This window comes from Tympanuchus pallidicinctus, unplaced genomic scaffold (assembly GCF_026119805.1).
Source record: "Tympanuchus pallidicinctus isolate F22 unplaced genomic scaffold, pur_lepc_1.0 scaffold21, whole genome shotgun sequence".
Taxonomy (NCBI): domain Eukaryota; kingdom Metazoa; phylum Chordata; class Aves; order Galliformes; family Phasianidae; genus Tympanuchus; species Tympanuchus pallidicinctus.
The window spans coordinates 13,076,207-13,098,976 of NW_026294733.1; the positions used below are offsets into that span (position 1 = coordinate 13,076,207).

The 22,770-nt window shown below is 55.6% G+C and overlaps 1 long non-coding RNA gene across 1 annotated transcript; it reads right to left on the bottom strand.

Annotated features, from left to right (window-relative positions):
* Positions 1 to 421: 421 nt before the first annotated feature.
* On the bottom strand, positions 422 to 22,553 carry LOC128081523 (uncharacterized). The gene is made up of 5 exons (XR_008207213.1): positions 22,334 to 22,553; positions 17,284 to 17,408; positions 15,940 to 16,001; positions 9,049 to 9,110; positions 422 to 559 (listed from the first exon to the last, which is right to left on the bottom strand). It is a non-coding gene; the product is annotated as an uncharacterized LOC128081523 (long non-coding RNA).
* Positions 22,554 to 22,770: the final 217 nt, after the last annotated feature.

The window sequence follows — 22,770 nt, forward strand, 5'->3', positions numbered from 1 at the left end:
GGACTCCATAGAGACACATGGTGACTCCTTAGGGACACATGGGGATGCCATAGGGACACATGGGGACTCCGTAGTGACACATGGGGACGCCATAGTGACACATGGGGACTCCATAGGGACACATGGGGACTCTGTAGGGACACATGGGGATGCCATAGGAACACATGGGATTGCCATAGGGACACATGGGGATGCTGTAGGAACACATGAGGCCGCCATAAGGACACATGGGGACTCCATAGGGAAACATGGGATTGCCATAGGGACACATGGGGACTCCATAGGGAAACATGGGGACTCCCTAGGAACACATGGGGACGCCTCAGGGACACATGGGGACTCCATAGGGACACATGGGGATGCCGTATGGATACATAGGGACACATGAGGACTCCGTAGAGACACATGGTGACTCCATTGGGAGACATGGGGATGACATAGGGACACATGGGGACTCCATAGGGACACATGAGGATGCCATAGGGACACATGGGGACGCCATAGGGACACATGAGGATGCCATAGGGACACATGGGGACGCCATAGGGACACATGGGGACTCTGTAGGGACACATGGGAATGCCATAGGGACACATGGGGATGCCATAGGGACACATGGGGACTCCATAGGGACAGATGGGGACGCCGTACGGACACATGGGGAGGCCATAGGGACACATAGGGACTCCATAGGGACACAAGGGGATGCCATAGGGACACATGGGGATGCCATAGGGACACATGAGGACTCCATAGAGACACATGGGGACTCCATAGAGACACATGGGGACTCCATAGGAACACATAGGGATGCCATAGGATCGCATGGGGACTCTGTCGGGACACATGGGGATGCCATAGGGACTCATGGGGATGCCATAGGGACACATGGGGACACCGTAGGGACACATGTGGACTCTGTAGGGACATATGGGGACGCCATAGGGACACATGGGGATGCCATAGGGACACATGGGGAATCCATACGGACACAAGGGGATGCCATAGGGACAAATGGGAACTCCATAGGGACACATGGGGATGCCATAGGGACACATGGGGAATCTGTAGGGACACATGGGGACGCCGTACGGACACATGGGGAGACCATAGGGACACATGGGGATGCCATAGGGACACATGAGGACTCCATAGAGACACATGGTGACTCCTTAGGGACACATCAGGACGCCATAGGGACACATGGGGGATGCCATAGGGACACATGGGGACTCTGTAGGGACACATGGGAATGCCATAGGGACACATGGGGATGCCATAGGGACACATGGGGATGCCATAAGGACACATGGGGACTCCATAAAGACACATGGGAATGCCATCGGGATGCATGGGGTCTCTGTAGGGTCACATGGGGACTCTGTAGGGACACATGAGGATGCCCTAGGGACACATGGGGACTCCTTAGGGACACATGGGGACTCTGCAGGGACACATGGGGACGCCTAAGGGACACATGGGGACGCCGTAGGGACACGTGGGGACGCCATAAGGACACATGGGGACTCCATAGGAAAACATGGGATTGCCATAGGGACTCATGGGGATTACAGAATCACAGAATCACAGAATTGTAGAGGTTGGTAGGGACCTCCAGAGCTCGTCGAGTCCAACCCCCTGCCAAAGCAGGTTCCCTACAGCAGGTCGCACAGGTCGGCATCCAGGCAGGTTTTGAACATCTCCAGAGGAGACTCCACCACCTCCCTGGTGCCATAGGGCCACATAGGGACTCCATAGGGACACATGGGGATCCCATAGGGACACATGGGGATGCCAGAGGGACACATGGGGACTCCATAGGGACACATGGGGATCCCATAGGGACACATGGGGACTCCATAGGGACACATGGGGACTCTGTAGGGACACATGGGGATGCCATAGGAACACATGGGGATGCCGTAGGAACACATGAGGCCGCCATAAGGACACATGGGGACTCCATAGGGAAACATGGGATTGCCATAAGGACACATGGGGACTCCATAGGGAAACATGGGGACTCCCTAGGAACACATGGGGACGCCTCAGGGACACATGGGGACTCCATAGGGACACATGGGGATGCCGTATGGATACATGAGGATCCCATAGGGACACATGAGGACTCCGTAGAGACACATGGTGACTCCATTGGGAGACATGGGGATGACATAGGGACACATGGGGACTCCATAGGGACACATGAGGACGCCATAGGGACACATGGGGACGCCATAGGGACACATGAGGATGCCATAGGGACACATGGGGATGCCATAGGGACACATGGGGATGCCATAAGGACACATGGGGACTCCATAAAGACACATGGGAATGCCATCGGGATGCATGGGGACTCTGTAGGGTCACATGGGGACTCTGTAGGGACACATGAGGATGCCCTAGGGACACATGGGGACTCCTTAGGGACACATGGGGACTCTGCAGGGACACATGGGGACGCCTAAGGGACACATGGGGACGCCGTAGGGACACATGGGGACGCCATAAGGACACATGGGGACTCCATAGGAAAACATGGGATTGCCATAGGGACTCATGGGGATCACAGAATCACAGAATCACAGAATTGTAGAGGTTGGTAGGGACCTCCAGAGCTCATCGAGTCCAACCCCCTGCCAAAGCAGGTTCCCTACAGCAGGTCGCACAGGTCGGCATCCAGGCAGGTTTTGAACATCTCCAGAGGAGACTCCACCACCTCCCTGGTGCCATAGGGCCACATAGGGACTCCATAGGGACACATGGGGATCCCATAGGGACACATGGGGATGCCAGAGGGACACATGGGGACTCCATAGGGACACATGGGGATCCCATAGGGACACATGGGGACTCCATAGGGACACAAGGGGACTCTGTAGGGACACATGGGTATGCCATAGGGACACATGGGGATGTTATAGGGACGCATGGGGACTAGATGGGGACACATGGGAATGCCATAGGGACACATGGGGATGTTATAGGGACGCATGGGGACTCCATAGGCACACGTGGGGACTACATAGGGACACATGGGGATGCCATACGACACATGGGGACTCCATAGGGACACATGAGGACGCCGTAGGGACACATGGGGATGCCATAAGGACAAATGGGGACTCCATAGGGAAACATGGGATTCCCATAGGGACACAAGGGGACTCCATAGGGACACATGGGGATCCCATAGGGACACATGGGGATGCCAGAGGGACACATGGGGACTCCATAGGGACACATGGGGATCCCATAGGGACACATGGGGATGCCAGAGGGACACATGGGGACTCCATAGGGACACATGGGGATGCCATAGGGACACATGGGGATGTTATAGGGACGCATGGGGACTAGATGGGGACACATGGGAATGCCATAGGGACACATGGGGATGTTATAGGGACGCATGGGGACTCCATAGGCACACGTGGGGACTACATAGGGACACATGGGGATGCCATACGACACATGGGGACTCCATAGGGACACATGGGGAAGCCATAGGGACACATGGGAACTCCATAGGGACACATGGGGAAGCCATAGGGACACATAGGGACTCCATACGTACGCATGGGGACTCTGTAGGGACACAGAGGGATGCCATAAGGATACATGGGGACTCCATAGGGACACATGGGACTCCATAGTGACACATGAGGATGCCATAGGGACACATGGGGATGCCATAGGGCGCCATGGGGACTCCATAAGGACGCATGGGTATTCCATGGGGACACATTGGGACTCTGTAGGAACACATGGGGATGCCATAGGGACACATTGGGACTCCGTAGGGACACATGGGGATGCCGTATGGATACATGAGGATCCCATAGGGACACATAGGGACTCTGTAGGGACACATGGGGACTCCATAGGGACAGATGGGGACGCCGTACGGACACATGGGGAGGCCATAGGGACACATAGGGACTCCATAGGGACACAAGGGGATGCCATAGGGACACATGAGGACTCCATAGAGACACATGGTGACTACTTAGGGACACATGGGGACGCCATAGGGACACATGGGGACTCCATAGGGACACATGGGGATGCCGTATGGATACATGAGGATCTCATAGGGACACATGGGGACTCTGTATGGACACATGGGAATGCTGTAGGGACACAAGGGGACTCCATAGGGACAGATGGGGACGCCGTACGGACACATGGGGAGGCCATAGGGACACATAGGGACTCCATAGGGACACAAAGGGATGCCATAGGGACACATGAGGACTCCATAGAGACACATGGTGACTCCTTAGGGACACATGGGGACGCCATAGGGACACATGGGGACTCCATAGGGACACATGGGGATGCCATAGGGACACATGGGGGATGCCATAGGAACACATGGGGATGCCATAAGGACACATGGGGATGCCATAGGGACACATGGGGACGCCATAAGGACACATGGGGACTCCATAGGGAAACATGGGATTGCCATAGTGACACATGGGGACTCCATAGGGACACAAGGGGACGCTGTAAGGACACATGGGGACGCCATAGGGACACATGGGGACTCCATAGAAACACATGGGAATGCCATAGGGACACATGGGGACTCCATAGAAACACATGGGGATGCCAGAGGGACACATGGGGACTCCATAGGGACACATGGGGATCCCATAGGGACACATGGGGACTCCATAGGGACACAAGGGGACTCTGTAGGGACACATGGGTATGCCATAGGGACACATGGGGATGTTATAGGGACGCATGGGGACTAGATGGGGACACATGGGAATGCCATAGGGACACATGGGGATGTTATAGGGACGCATGGGGACTCCATAGGCACACGTGGGGACTACATAGGGACACATGGGGATGCCATACGACACATGGGGACTCCATAGGGACACATGAGGACGCCGTAGGGACACATGGGGATGCCATAAGGACAAATGGGGACTCCATAGGGAAACATGGGATTCCCATAGGGACACAAGGGGACTCCATAGGGACACATGGGGACTCCATAGGGACACATGGGGACGCCGCAGGGACACATGGGGACGCCATAGGGACACATGGGGACTCCATAGGGACACATGGGGAAGCCATAGGGACACATGGGAACTCCATAGGGACACATGGGGAAGCCATAGGGACACATGAGGATGCCATAGGGACACATAGGGACTCCATACGTACGCATGGGGACTCTGTAGGGACACAGAGGGATGCCATAAGGATACATGGGGACTCCATAGGGACACATTGGGACTCCGTAGGGACACATGGGGATGCCATAGGGACACATGGGGATGCCATAGGGACACATGAGGACTCCATAGAGACACATGGGGACTCCATAGAGACACATGGGGACTCCATAGGAACACATAGGGATGCCATAGGATCGCATGGGGACTCTGTCGGGACACATGGGGATGCCATAGGGACACATGGGGATGCCACAGGGACACATGGGACTCCATAGTGACACATGAGGATGCCATAGGGACACATGGGGATGCCATAGGGACACATGGGGACTCCATAAGGACGCATGGGTATTCCATGGGGACGCATTGGGACTCTGTAGGAACACATGGGGATGCCATAGGGACACAGTGGGACTCCGTAGGGACACATGGTGACTCCATTGGGAGACATGGAGACTCTGTAGGGACACATGGGAATGCTGTAGGGACACATGGGGATGCTGTAGGGACACAAGGGGACTCCATAGGGACAGATGGGGACGCCGTACGGACACATGGGGAGGCCATAGGGACACATAGGGACTCCATAGGGACACAAGGGGATGCCATAGGGACACATGAGGACTCCATAGAGACACATGGTGACTCCTTAGGGACACATGGGGATGCCATAGGGACACATGGGGGATGCCATAGGAACACATGTGGATGCCATAGGGACACATGGGGACTCCGTAGTGACACATGGGGACGCCATAGGGACACATGGGGACTCCATAGAAACACATGGGAATGCCATAGGGACACATGGGGATGCCACAGGGAAACATGGGATTGCCATAGTGACACATGGGGACTCCATAGGGACACATGGGGACTCTGTAGGAACACATGGGGATGCCATAGGAACACATGGGATTGCCATAGGGACACATGGGGAAGCCATAGGGACACATGGGAACTCCATAGGGACACATGGGGAAGCCGCAGGGACACATGGGGACGCCATAGGGACACATGGGGACTCCATAGGGACACATGGGGAAGCCATAGGGACACATGGGAACTCCATAGGGACACATGGGGAAGCCATAGGGACACATGAGGATGCCATAGGGACACATAGGGACTCCATACGTACGCATGGGGACTCTGTAGGGACACAGAGGGATGCCATAAGGATACATGGGGACTCCATAGGGACACATTGGGACTCCGTAGGGACACATGGGGATGCCATAGGGACACATGGGGATGCCATAGGGACACATGAGGACTCCATAGAGACACATGGGGACTCCATAGAGACACATGGGGACTCCATAGGAACACATAGGGATGCCATAGGATCGCATGGGGACTCTGTCGGGACACATGGGGATGCCATAGGGACACATGGGGATGCCACAGGGACACATGGGACTCCATAGTGACACATGAGGATGCCATAGGGACACATGGGGATGCCATAGGGACACATGGGGACTCCATAAGGACGCATGGGTATTCCATGGGGACGCATTGGGACTCTGTAGGAACACATGGGGATGCCATAGGGACACAGTGGGACTCCGTAGGGACACATGGTGACTCCATTGGGAGACATGGAGACTCTGTAGGGACACATGGGAATGCTGTAGGGACACATGGGGATGCTGTAGGGACACAAGGGGACTCCATAGGGACAGATGGGGACGCCGTACGGACACATGGGGAGGCCATAGGGACACATAGGGACTCCATAGGGACACAAGGGGATGCCATAGGGACACATGAGGACTCCATAGAGACACATGGTGACTCCTTAGGGACACATGGGGATGCCATAGGGACACATGGGGGATGCCATAGGAACACATGTGGATGCCATAGGGACACATGGGGACTCCGTAGTGACACATGGGGACGCCATAGGGACACATGGGGACTCCATAGAAACACATGGGAATGCCATAGGGACACATGGGGATGCCACAGGGAAACATGGGATTGCCATAGTGACACATGGGGACTCCATAGGGACACATGGGGACTCTGTAGGAACACATGGGGATGCCATAGGAACACATGGGATTGCCATAGGGACACATGGGGATGCTGTAGGAACACATGAGGCCGCCATAAGGACACATGGGGACTCCATAGGGAAACATGGGATTGCCATAGGGACACATGGGGACTCCATAGGGAAACATGGGAATGCCATAGGGACACATGGGGATGTTATAGGGACGCATGGGGACTCCATAGGCACACGTGGGGACTACATAGGGACACATGGGGATGCCATACGACACATGGGGACTCCATAGGGACACATGAGGACGCCGTAGGGACACATGGGGATGCCATAAGGACAAATGGGGACTCCATAGGGAAACATGGGATTCCCATAGGGACACAAGGGGACTCCATAGGGACACATGGGGACTCCATAGGGACACATGGGGACGCCGCAGGGACACATGGGGACGCCATAGGGACACATGGGGACTCCATAGGGACACATGGGGAAGCCATAGGGACACATGGGAACTCCATAGGGACACATGGGGAAGCCATAGGGACACATGAGGATGCCATAGGGACACATAGGGACTCCATACGTACGCATGGGGACTCTGTAGGGACACAGAGGGATGCCATAAGGATACATGGGGACTCCATAGGGACACACTGGGACTCCGTAGGGACACATGGGGATGCCATAGGGACACATGGGGATGCCATAGGGACACATGAGGACTCCATAGAGACACATGGGGACTCCATAGAGACACATGGGGACTCCATAGGAACACATAGGGATGCCATAGGATCGCATGGGGACTCTGTCGGGACACATGGGGATGCCATAGGGACACATGGGGATGCCACAGGGACACATGGGACTCCATAGTGACACATGAGGATGCCATAGGGACACATGGGGATGCCATAGGGACACATGGGGACTCCATAAGGACGCATGGGTATTCCATGGGGACGCATTGGGACTCTGTAGGAACACATGGGGATGCCATAGGGACACAGTGGGACTCCGTAGGGACACATGGTGACTCCATTGGGAGACATGGAGACTCTGTAGGGACACATGGGAATGCTGTAGGGACACATGGGGATGCTGTAGGGACACAAGGGGACTCCATAGGGACAGATGGGGACGCCGTACGGACACATGGGGAGGCCATAGGGACACATAGGGACTCCATAGGGACACAAGGGGATGCCATAGGGACACATGAGGACTCCATAGAGACACATGGTGACTCCTTAGGGACACATGGGGATGCCATAGGGACACATGGGGGATGCCATAGGAACACATGTGGATGCCATAGGGACACATGGGGACTCCGTAGTGACACATGGGGACGCCATAGGGACACATGGGGACTCCATAGAAACACATGGGAATGCCATAGGGACACATGGGGATGGCACAGGGAAACATGGGATTGCCATAGTGACACATGGGGACTCCATAGGGACACATGGGGACTCTGTAGGGACACATGGGGATGCCATAGGAACACATGGGATTGCCATAGGGACACATGGGGATGCTGTAGGAACACATGAGGCCGCCATAAGGACACATGGGGACTCCATAGGGAAACATGGGATTGCCATAGGGACACATGGGGACTCCATAGGGAAACATGGGGACTCCCTAGGAACACATGGGGACGCCTCAGGGACACATGGGGACTCCATAGGGACACATGGGGATGCCGTATGGATACATGAGGATCCCATAGGGACACATGAGGACTCCGTAGAGACACATGGTGACTCCATTGGGAGACATGGGGATGCCATAGGGACACATGGGGACGCCATAGGGACACATGAGGATGCCATAGGGACACATGGGGACGCCATAGGGACACATGGGGACTCTGTAGGGACACATGGGAATGCCATAGGGACACATGGGGATGCCACAGGGACACATGAGGACTCCATAGAGACACATGGGGACTCCATAGGGACACATGGGGATGACATAGGGACACATGGGAATGCCATAGGGACACATGGGGATGCCATAGGGACACATGAGGACTCCATAGAGACACATGGGGACTCCATAGGGACACATGGGGGATGCCATAGGAACACATGGGGAAGCGATAGGGACACATGAGGATGCCATTGGGACAAATAGGGACTCCATAGGGACGCATGGGGACACTGTAGGGACACATGGGGATGCCATAGGGTACATGGGGACTCCACAGGGACAAATGGGGACTCCGTAAGGACGCATGGGTATTCCATGGGGACGCATTGGGACTCTGTAGGAACACATGGGGATGCCATAGGGACACAGTGGGACTCCGTAGGGACACATGGGGATGCCGTATGGATACATGAGGATCCCATAGGGACACATGGGGACTCCGTAGGGACACATGGTGACTCCATTGGGAGACATGGGGACTCTGTAGGGACACATGAGAATGCTGTAGGGACACAAGGGGACTCCATAGGGACAGATGGGGACGCCGTACGGTCACATGGGGAGGCCATAGGGACACATAGGGACTCCATAGGGACACAAGGGGATGCCATAGTGTCACATGAGGATGCCATAGGGACACATGGGGACGCCATAGGGACACATGAGGATGTCATAGGGACAGATGAGGACGCCATAGGGACACATGGGGACTCTGTAGGGACACATGGGGATGCCATAAGGACACATGGGGACTCCATAGCAACACATGGGAATGCCATCGGGATGCATGGGGACTATGTAGGGTCACATGGGGACTCTGTAGGAACACATGGGGATGCCACCGGGACACATGGGGACTCCATAGGGACACATGGGGACTCCCTAGGGACACATGGGGAATCCATACGGACACAAGGGGATGCCATAGGGACACATGGGGATCCCATAAGGACACATGGGGACTCCATAGGGACACATGGGGACTCCACAGGGACACATGGAGACTCCATAGGGAAACATGGGATGGCCATAGGGACACATGAGGATGCCCTAGGGACACATGGGGACTCCTTAGGGACACATGGGGACTCTGTAGGGACACATGGGTACGCTTCAGGGACACATGGGGACGCCGTAGGGACACATGGGGACGCCATAAGGACACATGGGGACTCCATAGGAAAACATGGGATTGCCATAGGGACTCATGGGGATCACAGAATCACAGAATCACAGAATTGTAGAGGTTGGTAGGGACCTCCAGAGCTCATCGAGTCCAACCCCCTGCCAAAGCAGGTTCCCTACAGCAGTTCGCACAGGTCGGCATCCAGGCAGGTTTTGAACATCTCCAGAGAAGGAGACTCCACCACCTCCCTGGTGCCATAGGGCCACATAGGAACTCCATAGGGACACATGGGGATCCCATAGGGACACTTGGGGATGCCAGAGGGACACATGGGGACTCCATAGGGACACATGGGGACTCCATAGGGACACATGGGGATGACATAGGGACACATGGGGGATGCCATAGGAACACATGGGGATGCCATAAGGACACATGGGGATGCCATAGGGACACATGGGGACGCCATAAGGACACATGGGGACTCCATAGGGAAACATGGGATTGCCATAGGGACACATGGGGACTCCATAGAAACACATGGGAATGCCTTAGGGACACATGGGGACGCCATAGGGACACATGGGGATTCCATAGGGACACATGGGGACTCCATAGGGACACATGAGGATGCCACAGGGACACATGGGGATGCCATAGGATCGCATGGGGACTCCATCGGGACACATGGGGATGCCGTATGGATACATGAGGATCCCAGAGGGACACATAAGGACTCCGTAGAGACACATGGTGACTCCACTGGGAGACATGGGGATGACATAGGGACACATGGGGACTCCATAGGGACACATAGGGACTTCACAGGGACACATGGGGACTCCACAGGGACACATGGGGACTCCATAGGGACTCATGAGGATGCCATAGGGACACATGGGGACGCCATAGGGACACATGGGGACTCTGTAGGGACACATGAGGACGCCATAGGGACACATGAGGACTCCATAGAGACACATGGTGACTCCTTAGGGACACATGAGGACGCCTTAGGGACACATGGGGACTCCATAGGGACACATGAGGATGCCATAGGGACACATAGGGACGCCATAGGGACACATGAGGATGTCATAGGGACACATGAGGACGCCATAGGGACACATGGGGACTCTGTAGGGACACATGGGAATGCCATAGGGACACATGGGGATGCCATAGGGACACATGGGGATGCCATAAGGACACATGGGGACTCCATGGGGACACATGGGGAAGCCATAGGGACACATGGGGACTCTGTAGGGACACATGGGGATTCCACCGGGACACATGGGGACTCCCTAGGGACACATGGGGAATCCATACGGACACAAGGGGATGCCATAGGGACACATGGGGATGCCATAGGGACACATGGGGACTCCACAGGGACACATGGGGACTCCATAGGGAAACATGGGATGGCCATAGGGACACATGAGGATGCCCTAGGGACACATGGGGACGCCGTAGGGACACATGGGGACGCCATAAGGACACATGGGGACTCCATAGGAAAACATGGGATTGCCATAGGGACTCATGGGGATCACAGAATCACAGAATTGTAGAGGTTGGTAGGGACCTCCGGAGCTCATCGAGTCCAACCCCCTGCCAAAGCAGGTTCCCTACAGCAGGTCGCACAGGTCGGCATCCAGGCAGGTTTTGAACATCTCCAGAGAAGGAGACTCCACCACCTCCCTGGTGCCATAGGGCCACATAGGGACTCCATAGGGACACATGGGGATCCCATAGGGACACATGGGGATGCCAGAGGGACACATGGGGACTCCATAGGGACACATGGGGATCCCATAGGGACACATGGGGATGCCAGAGGGAAACATGGGGACTCCATAGGGACACATGGGGATCCCATAGGGACACATGGGGACTCCATAGGGACACATGGGTATGCCGCAGGGACACATGGTGACTCCATTGGGAGACATGAGTTCTCCATAGGGACCCAAGAGGATGCCATAGGGACACATGGGGACTCCATAGGAACACATGGGGATGCCATAGGATCGCATGGGTACATCGTAGGGACACATGGGGACTCTGTAGGGACACATGGGGACGCCATAGGGACACATGGGGATTCCATAGGGACACATGGGGAATCCATACGGACACAAGGGGATGCCATAGGGACAAATGGGAACTCCATAGGGACACATGGGAAAGCCATAGGGACACATGAGGATGCCATTGGGACAAATAGGGACTCCATAGGGACGCATGGGGACTCTGTAGGGACACATGGGGATGCCATAGGGTACATGGGGACTCCACAGGGACAAATGGGACTCCATAGTGACACATGAGGATGCCATAGGGACACATGGGGATGCCATAGGGACACATGGGGACTCCATAAGGACGCATGAGTATTCCATGGGGACGCATTGGGACTCTGTAGGAACACATGGGGATGCCATAGGGACACAGTGGGACTCCGTAGGGACACATGGGGATGCCGTATGGATACATGAGGATCCCATAGGGACACATGGGGACTCCGTAGGGACACATGGTGACTCCATTGGGAAACATGGGGACTCTGTAGGGACAAATGGGAATGCTGTAGGGACCCATGGGGATGCTGTAGGGACACAAGGGGACTCCATAGGGACAGATGGGGACGCCGTACGTACACATGGGGAGGCCATAGGGACACATAGGGACTCCATAGGGACACAAGGGGATGCCATAGGGACACATGGGGATGCCATAGGGACACATGGGGACTCCGTAGGGACACATGGGGATGCCATAAGGACACATGGGGATGCCATAGGGACACATGGGGACGCCATAGGGACACATGGGGACTCCGTAGGGACACATGGGGATGCCATAAGGACACATGGGGACTCCATAGGGAAACATGGGATTGCCATAGTGACACATGGGGACTCCATAGGGACACAAGGGGACGCCGTAAGGACACATGGGGACGCCATAGGGACACATGGGGACGCCATAGAAACACATGGGGACGCCATAGGGACACATGGGGACTCCATAGGGACACAAGGGGACTCTGCAGGGACACATGGAGACGCCATAGGGACACATGAGGATGCCCTAGGGACACATGGGGACTCCGTAGGGACAAATGCGGACTCTGTAGGGACACATGGGGATGCCATAGGGACACATGAGGCCGCCATAAGGACACATGGGGACTCAATAGGGAAACATGGAATTGCCATTGGGACACATGGGGACTCCATAGGGAAACATGGGGACTCCCTAGGAACACATGGGGACGCCTCAGGGACACATGGGGACGCCCTAGGGACCCATGGGGATGCCATAGGGACACATAGGCACTCCATTGGGACACATGGGGATGCCATAGGGACCCATGGGGTATCAATAGGGACACATGGGGATGCCATAGGGCCACATGGGGACTCCATAGGGACACATGGGGATGCCATAGGGACACATGGGGACTCCATAGGGACACATGGGGATGCCGTATGGATACATGAGGATCCCATAGGGACACATGAGGACTCCGTAGAGACACATGGTGACTCCATTGGGAGACATGGGGATGACATAGGGACACATGGGGACTCCATAGGGACACATGGGGACGCCATAAGGACACATGGGGACTCCATAGGGACACATGGGATTGCCATAGGGACACATGGGGACTCCATAGAAACACATGGGAATGCCATAGGGACACATGGGGATGCCATAGGGACACATGGGGATTCCATAGGGACACATGAAGACGCCATAGGGACACATGGGGACTCTGTAGGGACACATGGGAATGCCATAGGGACACATGGGGATGCCATAGGGACACATGGGGACTCTGTAGGGACACATGGGGACGCCGTACGGACACATGGGGAGGCCATAGGGACACATGGGGAGGCCATAGGGACACATAGGGACTCCATAGGGACATAAGGGGATGCCATAGGGACACATGGGGATGCCATAGGGACACATGAGGACTCCATAGAGACACATGGGTACTCCATAGGGACACATGAGGATGCCATAGGGACACATGGGGACTCCGTAGTGACACATGGGGATGCCATAGGGACACATGAGGACGCCATAGGGACACATGGGGACTCCATAGGGAAACATGGGATTGCCATAGGGAAACATGGGGACTCCCTAGGAACACATGGGGACGCCTCAGGGACACATGGGGACGCCCTAGGGACCCATGGGGATGCCATAGGGACACATAGGCACTCCACTGGGACACATGAGGATGCATAGGGACACATAGGGACTCCATAGGGACACATGGGGCTCCCATAGGGACACATGGGGACTCCATAGGGACACATGGGAACTCCATAGGGACACATTGGAATGCCATAGGGACACATGGGGATGCCATAGGGACACATGGGGACTCCGTAGGGACACATGGGGATGCCATAGGGACACATGAGGATGCCATAGGGACACATGGGGATGCCATAGGGACACATGAGGATGCCATAGGGACACATGGGGAAGCCATAGGGACACATGGGAATGCCATAGGGACACATGGGGACTCCATAGGGACACATTGGGATGCCATAGAGACATATGGGGATGCCATAGGGACACATGGGGACTCCATAGGGACACATGGGAATGCCATAGGGACACATGAGGATGCCATTGGGACAAATAGGGACTCCATAGGGACACATGGGAATGCCCTAGGGACACATGGGGACTCCATAGGGACACATGGGGATGCCATAGGGACATATGGGGATGCCATAGGGACACATGGGGACTCTGTAGGGACACATGGGGATGCCTGGGGACACATGAGGACTCCCTAGGGATACATGGTGACTCCATTGGGAGACATGGGGATGCCATAGGGACACATGGGGACTCCATAGGGACACATGGGGACGCCATAGGGACACATGGGGACTCCATAGGGACACATGGGGATGCCATAGGGACACATGGGGGATGCCATAGGAACACATGGTGATGCCATAAGGACACATGGGGATGCCATAGGGACACATGGGGACGCCATAAGGACACATGGGGACTCCATAGGGAAACATGGGATTGCCATAGTGACACATGGGGACTCCATAGGGACACAAGGGGACGCTGTAAGGACACATGGGGACGCCATAGGGACACATGGGGACTCCATAGAAACACATGGGAATGCCATAGGGACACATGGGGATGCCACAGGGACACATGGGGACGCCATAGGGACACATGGGGACTCCATAGGGACACATGGGGACTCTGTAGGGACACATGGGGATGCCATAGGAACACATGGGGATGCCGTAGGAACACATGAGGCCGCCATAAGGACACATGGGGACTCCATAGGGAAACATGGGATTGCCATAAGGACACATGGGGACTCCATAGGGAAACATGGGGACTCCCTAGGAACACATGGGGACGCCTCAGGGACACATGGGGACTCCATAGGGACACATGGGGATGCCGTATGGATACATGAGGATCCCATAGGGACACATGAGGACTCCGTAGAGACACATGGTGACTCCATTGGGAGACATGGGGATGACATAGGGACACATGGGGACTCCATAGGGACACATGAGGATGCCATAGGGACACATGGGGACGCCATAGGGACACATGAGGATGCCATAGGGACACATGGGGACGCCATAGGGACACATGGGGACTCTGTAGGGACACATGGGAATGCCATAGGGACACATGGGGACTCCATAGGGACACAAGGGGATGCCATAGGGACACATGAGGACTCCATAGAGACACATGGGGACTCCATAGGGACACATGGGGATGCCATAGGGACACATGGGGATGCCATAGGGACACATGAGGACTCCATAGAGACACATGGGGACTCCATAGGAACACATAGGGATGCCATAGGATCGCATGGGGACTCCATAGGGACACATGGGGACTCTGTCGGGACACATGGGGATGCCATAGGGACACATGGGGATGCCACAGGGACACATGGGACTCCATAGTGACACATGAGGATGCCATAGGGACACATGGGGATGCCATAGGGACACATGGGGACTCCATAAGGACGCATGGGTATTCCATGGGGACGCATTGGGACTCTGTAGGAACACATGGGGATGCCATAGGGACACAGTGGGACTCCGTAGGGACACATGGGGATGCCGTATGGATACATGAGGATCCCATAGGGACACATGGGGACTCCGTAGGGACACATGGTGACTCCATTGGGAGACATGGAGACTCTGTAGGGACACATGGGAATGCTGTAGGGACACATGGGGATGCTGTAGGGACACAAGGGGACTCCATAGGGACAGATGGGGACGCCGTACGGACACATGGGGAGGCCATAGGGACACATAGGGACTCCATAGGGACACAAGGGGATGCCATAGGGACACATGAGGACTCCATAGAGACACATGGTGACTCCTTAGGGACACATGGGGATGCCATAGGGACACATGGGGGATGCCATAGGAACACATGGGGACGCCATAGGGACACATGGGGACTCCGTAGTGACACATGGGGACGCCATAGTGACACATGGGGACTCCATAGGGACACATGGGGACTCTGTAGGGACACATGGGGATGCCATAGGAACGCATGGGATTGCCATAGGGACACATGGGGATGCTGTAGGAACACATGAGGCCGCCATAAGGACACATGGGGACTCCATAGGGAAACATGGGATTGCCATAGGGACACATGGGGACTCCATAGGGAAACATGGGGACTCCCTAGGAACACATGGGGACGCCTCAGGGACACATGGGGACTCCATAGGGACACATGGGGATGCCGTATGGATACATGAGGATCCCATAGGGACACATGAGGACTCCGTAGAGACACATGGTGACTCCATTGGGAGACATGGGGATGACATAGGGACACATGGGGACTCCATAGGGACACATGAGGATGCCATAGGGACACATGGGGACGCCATAGGGACACATGAGGATGCCATAGGGACACATGGGGACGCCATAGGGACACATGGGGACTCTGTAGGGACACATGGGAATGCCATAGGGACACATGGGGATGCCATAGGGACACATGGGGACTCCATAGGGACAGATGGGGACGCCGTACGGACACATGGGGAGGCCATAGGGACACATAGGGACTCCATAGGGACACAAGGGGATGCCATAGGGACACATGGGGATGCCATAGGGACACATGAGGACTCCATAGAGACACATGGGGACTCCATAGGGACACATGGGGATGCCATAGGGACACATGGGGATGCCATAGGGACACATGAGGACTCCATAGAGACACATGGGGACTCCATAGGAACACATGGGGATGCCATAGGGACACATGGGGACACCGTAGGGACACATGTGGACTCTGTAGGGACATATGGGGACGCCATAGGGACACATGGGGATGCCATAGGGACACATGGGGAATCCATACGGACACAAGGGGATGCCATAGGGACAAATGGGAACTCCATAGGGACACATGGGGATGCCATAGGGACACATGGGGAATCTGTAGGGACACATGGGGACGCCGTACGGACACATGGGGAGACCATAGGGACACATGGGGATGCCATAGGGACACATGAGGACTCCATAGAGACACATGGTGACTCCTTAGGGACACATCAGGACGCCATAGGGACACATGGGGATGCCATAGGGACACATGGGGACTCTGTAGGGACACATGGGAATGCCATAGGGACACATGGGGATGCCATAGGGACACATGGGGATGCCATAAGGACACATGGGGACTCCATAAAGACACATGGGAATGCCATCGGGATGCATGGGGTCTCTGTAGGGTCACATGGGGACTCTGTAGGGACACATGAGGATGCCCTAGGGACACATGGGGACTCCTTAGGGACACATGGGGACTCTGCAGGGACACATGGGGACGCCTAAGGGACACATGGGGACGCCGTAGGGACACGTGGGGACGCCATAAGGACACATGGGGACTCCATAGGAAAACATGGGATTGCCATAGGGACTCATGGGGATCACAGAATCACAGAATCACAGAATTGTAGAGGTTGGTAGGGACCTCCAGAGCTCATCGAGTCTTACCCCCTGCCAAAGCAGGTTCCCTACAGCAGGTCGCACAGGTCGGCATCCAGGCAGGTTTTGAACATCTCCAGAGGAGACTCCACCACCTCCCTGGTGCCATAGGGCCACATAGGGACTCCATAGGGACACATGGGGATCCCATAGGGACACATGGGGATGCCAGAGGGACACATGGGGACTCCATAGGGACACATGGGGATCCCATAGGGACACATGGGGACTCCATAGGGACACAAGGGGACTCTGTAGGGACACATGGGTATGCCATAGGGACACATGGGGATGTTATAGGGACGCATGGGGACTAGATGGGGACACATGGGAATGCCATAGGGACACATGGGGATGTTATAGGGACGCATGGGGACTCCATAGGCACACGTGGGGACTACATAGGGACACATGGGGATGCCATACGACACATGGGGACTCCATAGGGACACATGAGGACGCCGTAGGGACACATGGGGATGCCATAAGGACAAATGGGGACTCCATAGGGAAACATGGGATTCCCATAGGGACACAAGGGGACTCCATAGGGACACATGGGGACTCCATAGGGACACATGGGGACGCCTCAGGGACACATGGGGAAGCCATAGGGACACATGGGAACTCCATAGGGACACATGGGGAAGCCATAGGGACACATGAGGATGCCATAGGGACACATAGGGACTCCATACGTACGCATGGGGACTCCATAGGGACACAGAGGGATGCCATAAGGATACATGGGGACTCCATAGGGACACATTGGGACTCCGTAGGGACACATGGGGATGCCATAGGGACACATGGGGATGCCATAGGGACACATGAGGACTCCATAGAGACACATGGGGACTCCATAGAGACACATGGGGACTCCATAGGAACACATAGGGATGCCATAGGATCGCATGGGGACTCTGTCGGGACACATGGGGATGCCATAGGGACACATGGGGATGCCACAGGGACACATGGGACTCCATAGTGACACATGAGGATGCCATAGGGACACATGGGGATGCCATAGGGACACATGGGGACTCCATAAGGACGCATGGGTATTCCATGGGGACGCATTGGGACTCTGTAGGAACACATGGGGATGCCATAGGGACACAGTGGGACTCCGTAGGGACACATGGTGACTCCATTGGGAGACATGGAGACTCTGTAGGGACACATGGGAATGCTGTAGGGACACATGGGGATGCTGTAGGGACACAAGGGGACTCCATAGGGACAGATGGGGACGCCGTACGGACACATGGGGAGGCCATAGGGACACATAGGGACTCCATAGGGACACAAGGGGATGCCATAGGGACACATGAGGACTCCATAGAGACACATGGTGACTCCTTAGGGACACATGGGGATGCCATAGGGACACATGGGGGATGCCATAGGAACACATGTGGATGCCATAGGGACACATGGGGACTCCGTAGTGACACATGGGGACTCTGTAGGGACACATGGGGATGCCATAGGAACACATGGGATTGCCATAGGGACACATGGGGATGCCACAGGGAAACATGGGATTGCCATAGTGACACATGGGGACTCCATAGGGACACATGGGGACTCTGTAGGGACACATGGGGATGCCATAGGAACACATGGGATTGCCATAGGGACACATGGGGATGCTGTAGGAACACATGAGGCCGCCATAAGGACACATGGGGACTCCATAGGGAAACATGGGATTGCCAAAGGGACACATGGGGACTCCATAGGGAAACATGGGGACTCCCTAGGAACACATGGGGACGCCTCAGGGACACATGGGGACTCCATAGGGACACATGGGGATGCCGTATGGATACATGAGGATCCCATAGGGACACATGAGGACTCCGTAGAGACACATGGTGACTCCATTGGGAGACATGGGGATGCCATAGGGACACATGGGGACGCCATAGGGACACATGGGGACGCCATAGGGACACATGAGGATGCCATAGGGACACATGGGGACGCCATAGGGACACATGGGGACTCTGTAGGGACACATGGGAATGCCATAGGGACACATGGGGATGCCACAGGGACACATGAGGACTCCATAGAGACACATGGGGACTCCATAGGGACACATGGGGATGACATAGGGACACATGGGAATGCCATAGGGACACATGGGGATGCCATAGGGACACATGAGGACTCCATAGAGACACATGGGGACTCCATAGGGACACATGGGGGATGCCATAGGAACACATGGGGAAGCGATAGGGACACATGAGGATGCCATTGGGACAAATAGGGACTCCATAGGGACGCATGGGGACTCTGTAGGGACACATGGGGATGCCATAGGGTACATGGGGACTCCACAGGGACAAATGGGGACTCCATAAGGACGCATGGGTATTCCATGGGGACGCATTGGGACTCTGTAGGAACACATGGGGATGCCATAGGGACACAGTGGGACTCCGTAGGGACACATGGGGATGCCGTATGGATACATGAGGATCCCATAGGGACACATGGGGACTCCGTAGGGACACATGGTGACTCCATTGGGAGACATGGGGACTCTGTAGGGACACATGAGAATGCTGTAGGGACACAAGGGGACTCCATAGGGACAGATGGGGACGTCGTACGGTCACATGGGGAGGCCATAGGGACACATAGGGACTCCATAGGGACACAAGGGGATGCCATAGTGTCACATGAGGATGCCATAGGGACACATGGGGACGCCATAGGGACACATGAGGATGTCATAGGGACAGATGAGGACGCCATAGGGACACATGGGGACTCTGTAGGGACACATGGGGATGCCATAAGGACACATGGGGACTCCATAGGGACACATGGGGACTCCCTAGGGACACATGGGGAATCCATACGGACACAAGGGGATGCCATAGGGACACATGGGGATCCCATAAGGACACATGGGGACTCCATAGGGACACATGGGGACTCCACAGGGACACATGGAGACTCCATAGGGAAACATGGGATGGCCATAGGGACACATGAGGATGCCCTAGGGACACATGGGGACTCCTTAGGGACACATGGGGACTCTGTAGGGACACATGGGTACGCCTCAGGGACACATGGGGACGCCGTAGGGACACATGGGGACGCCATAAGGACACATGGGGACTCCATAGGAAAACATGGGATTGCCATAGGGACTCATGGGGATCACAGAATCACAGAATCACAGAATTGTAGAGGTTGGTAGGGACCTCCAGAGCTCATCGAGTCCAACCCCCTGCCAAAGCAGGTTCCCTACAGCAGGTCGCACAGGTCGGCATCCAGGCAGGTTTTGAACATCTCCAGAGAAGGAGACTCCACCACCTCCCTGGTGCCATAGGGCCACATAGGAACTCCATAGGGACACATGGGGATCCCATAGGGACACTTGGGGATGCCAGAGGGACACATGGGGATGACATAGGGACACATGGGGACTCCATAGGGACACATGGGGATGACATAGGGACACATGGGGGATGCCATAGGAACACATGGGGATGCCATAAGGACACATGGGGATGCCATAGGGACACATGGGGACGCCATAAGGACACATGGGGACTCCATAGGGAAACATGGGATTGCCATAGGGACACATGGGGACTCCATAGAAACACATGGGAATGCCTTAGGGACACATGGGGACGCCATAGGGACACATGGGGATTCCATAGGGACACATGGGGACTCCATAGGGACACATGAGGATGCCACAGGGACACATGGGGATGCCATAGGATCGCATGGGGACTCCATCGGGACACATGGGGATGCCGTATGGATACATGAGGATCCCAGAGGGACACATAAGGACTCCGTAGAGACACATGGTGACTCCACTGGGAGACATGGGGATGACATAGGGACACATGGGTACTCCATAGGGACACATAGGGACTTCACAGGGACACATGGGGACTCCACAGGGACACATGGGGACTCCATAGGGACACATGAGGATGCCATAGGGACACATGGGGACGCCATAGGGACACATGGGGACTCTGTAGGGACACATGAGGACGCCATAGGGACACATGAGGACTCCATAGAGACACATGGTGACTCCTTAGGGACACATGAGGACGCCTTAGGGACACATGGGGACTCCATAGGGACACATGAGGATGCCATAGGGACACATAGGGACGCCATAGGGACACATGAGGATGTCATAGGGACACATGAGGACGCCATAGGGACACATGGGGACTCTGTAGGGACACATGGGAATGCCATAGGGACACATGGGGATGCCATAGGGACACATGGGGATGCCATAAGGACACATGGGGACTCCATGGGGACACATGGGGAAGCCATAGGGACACATGG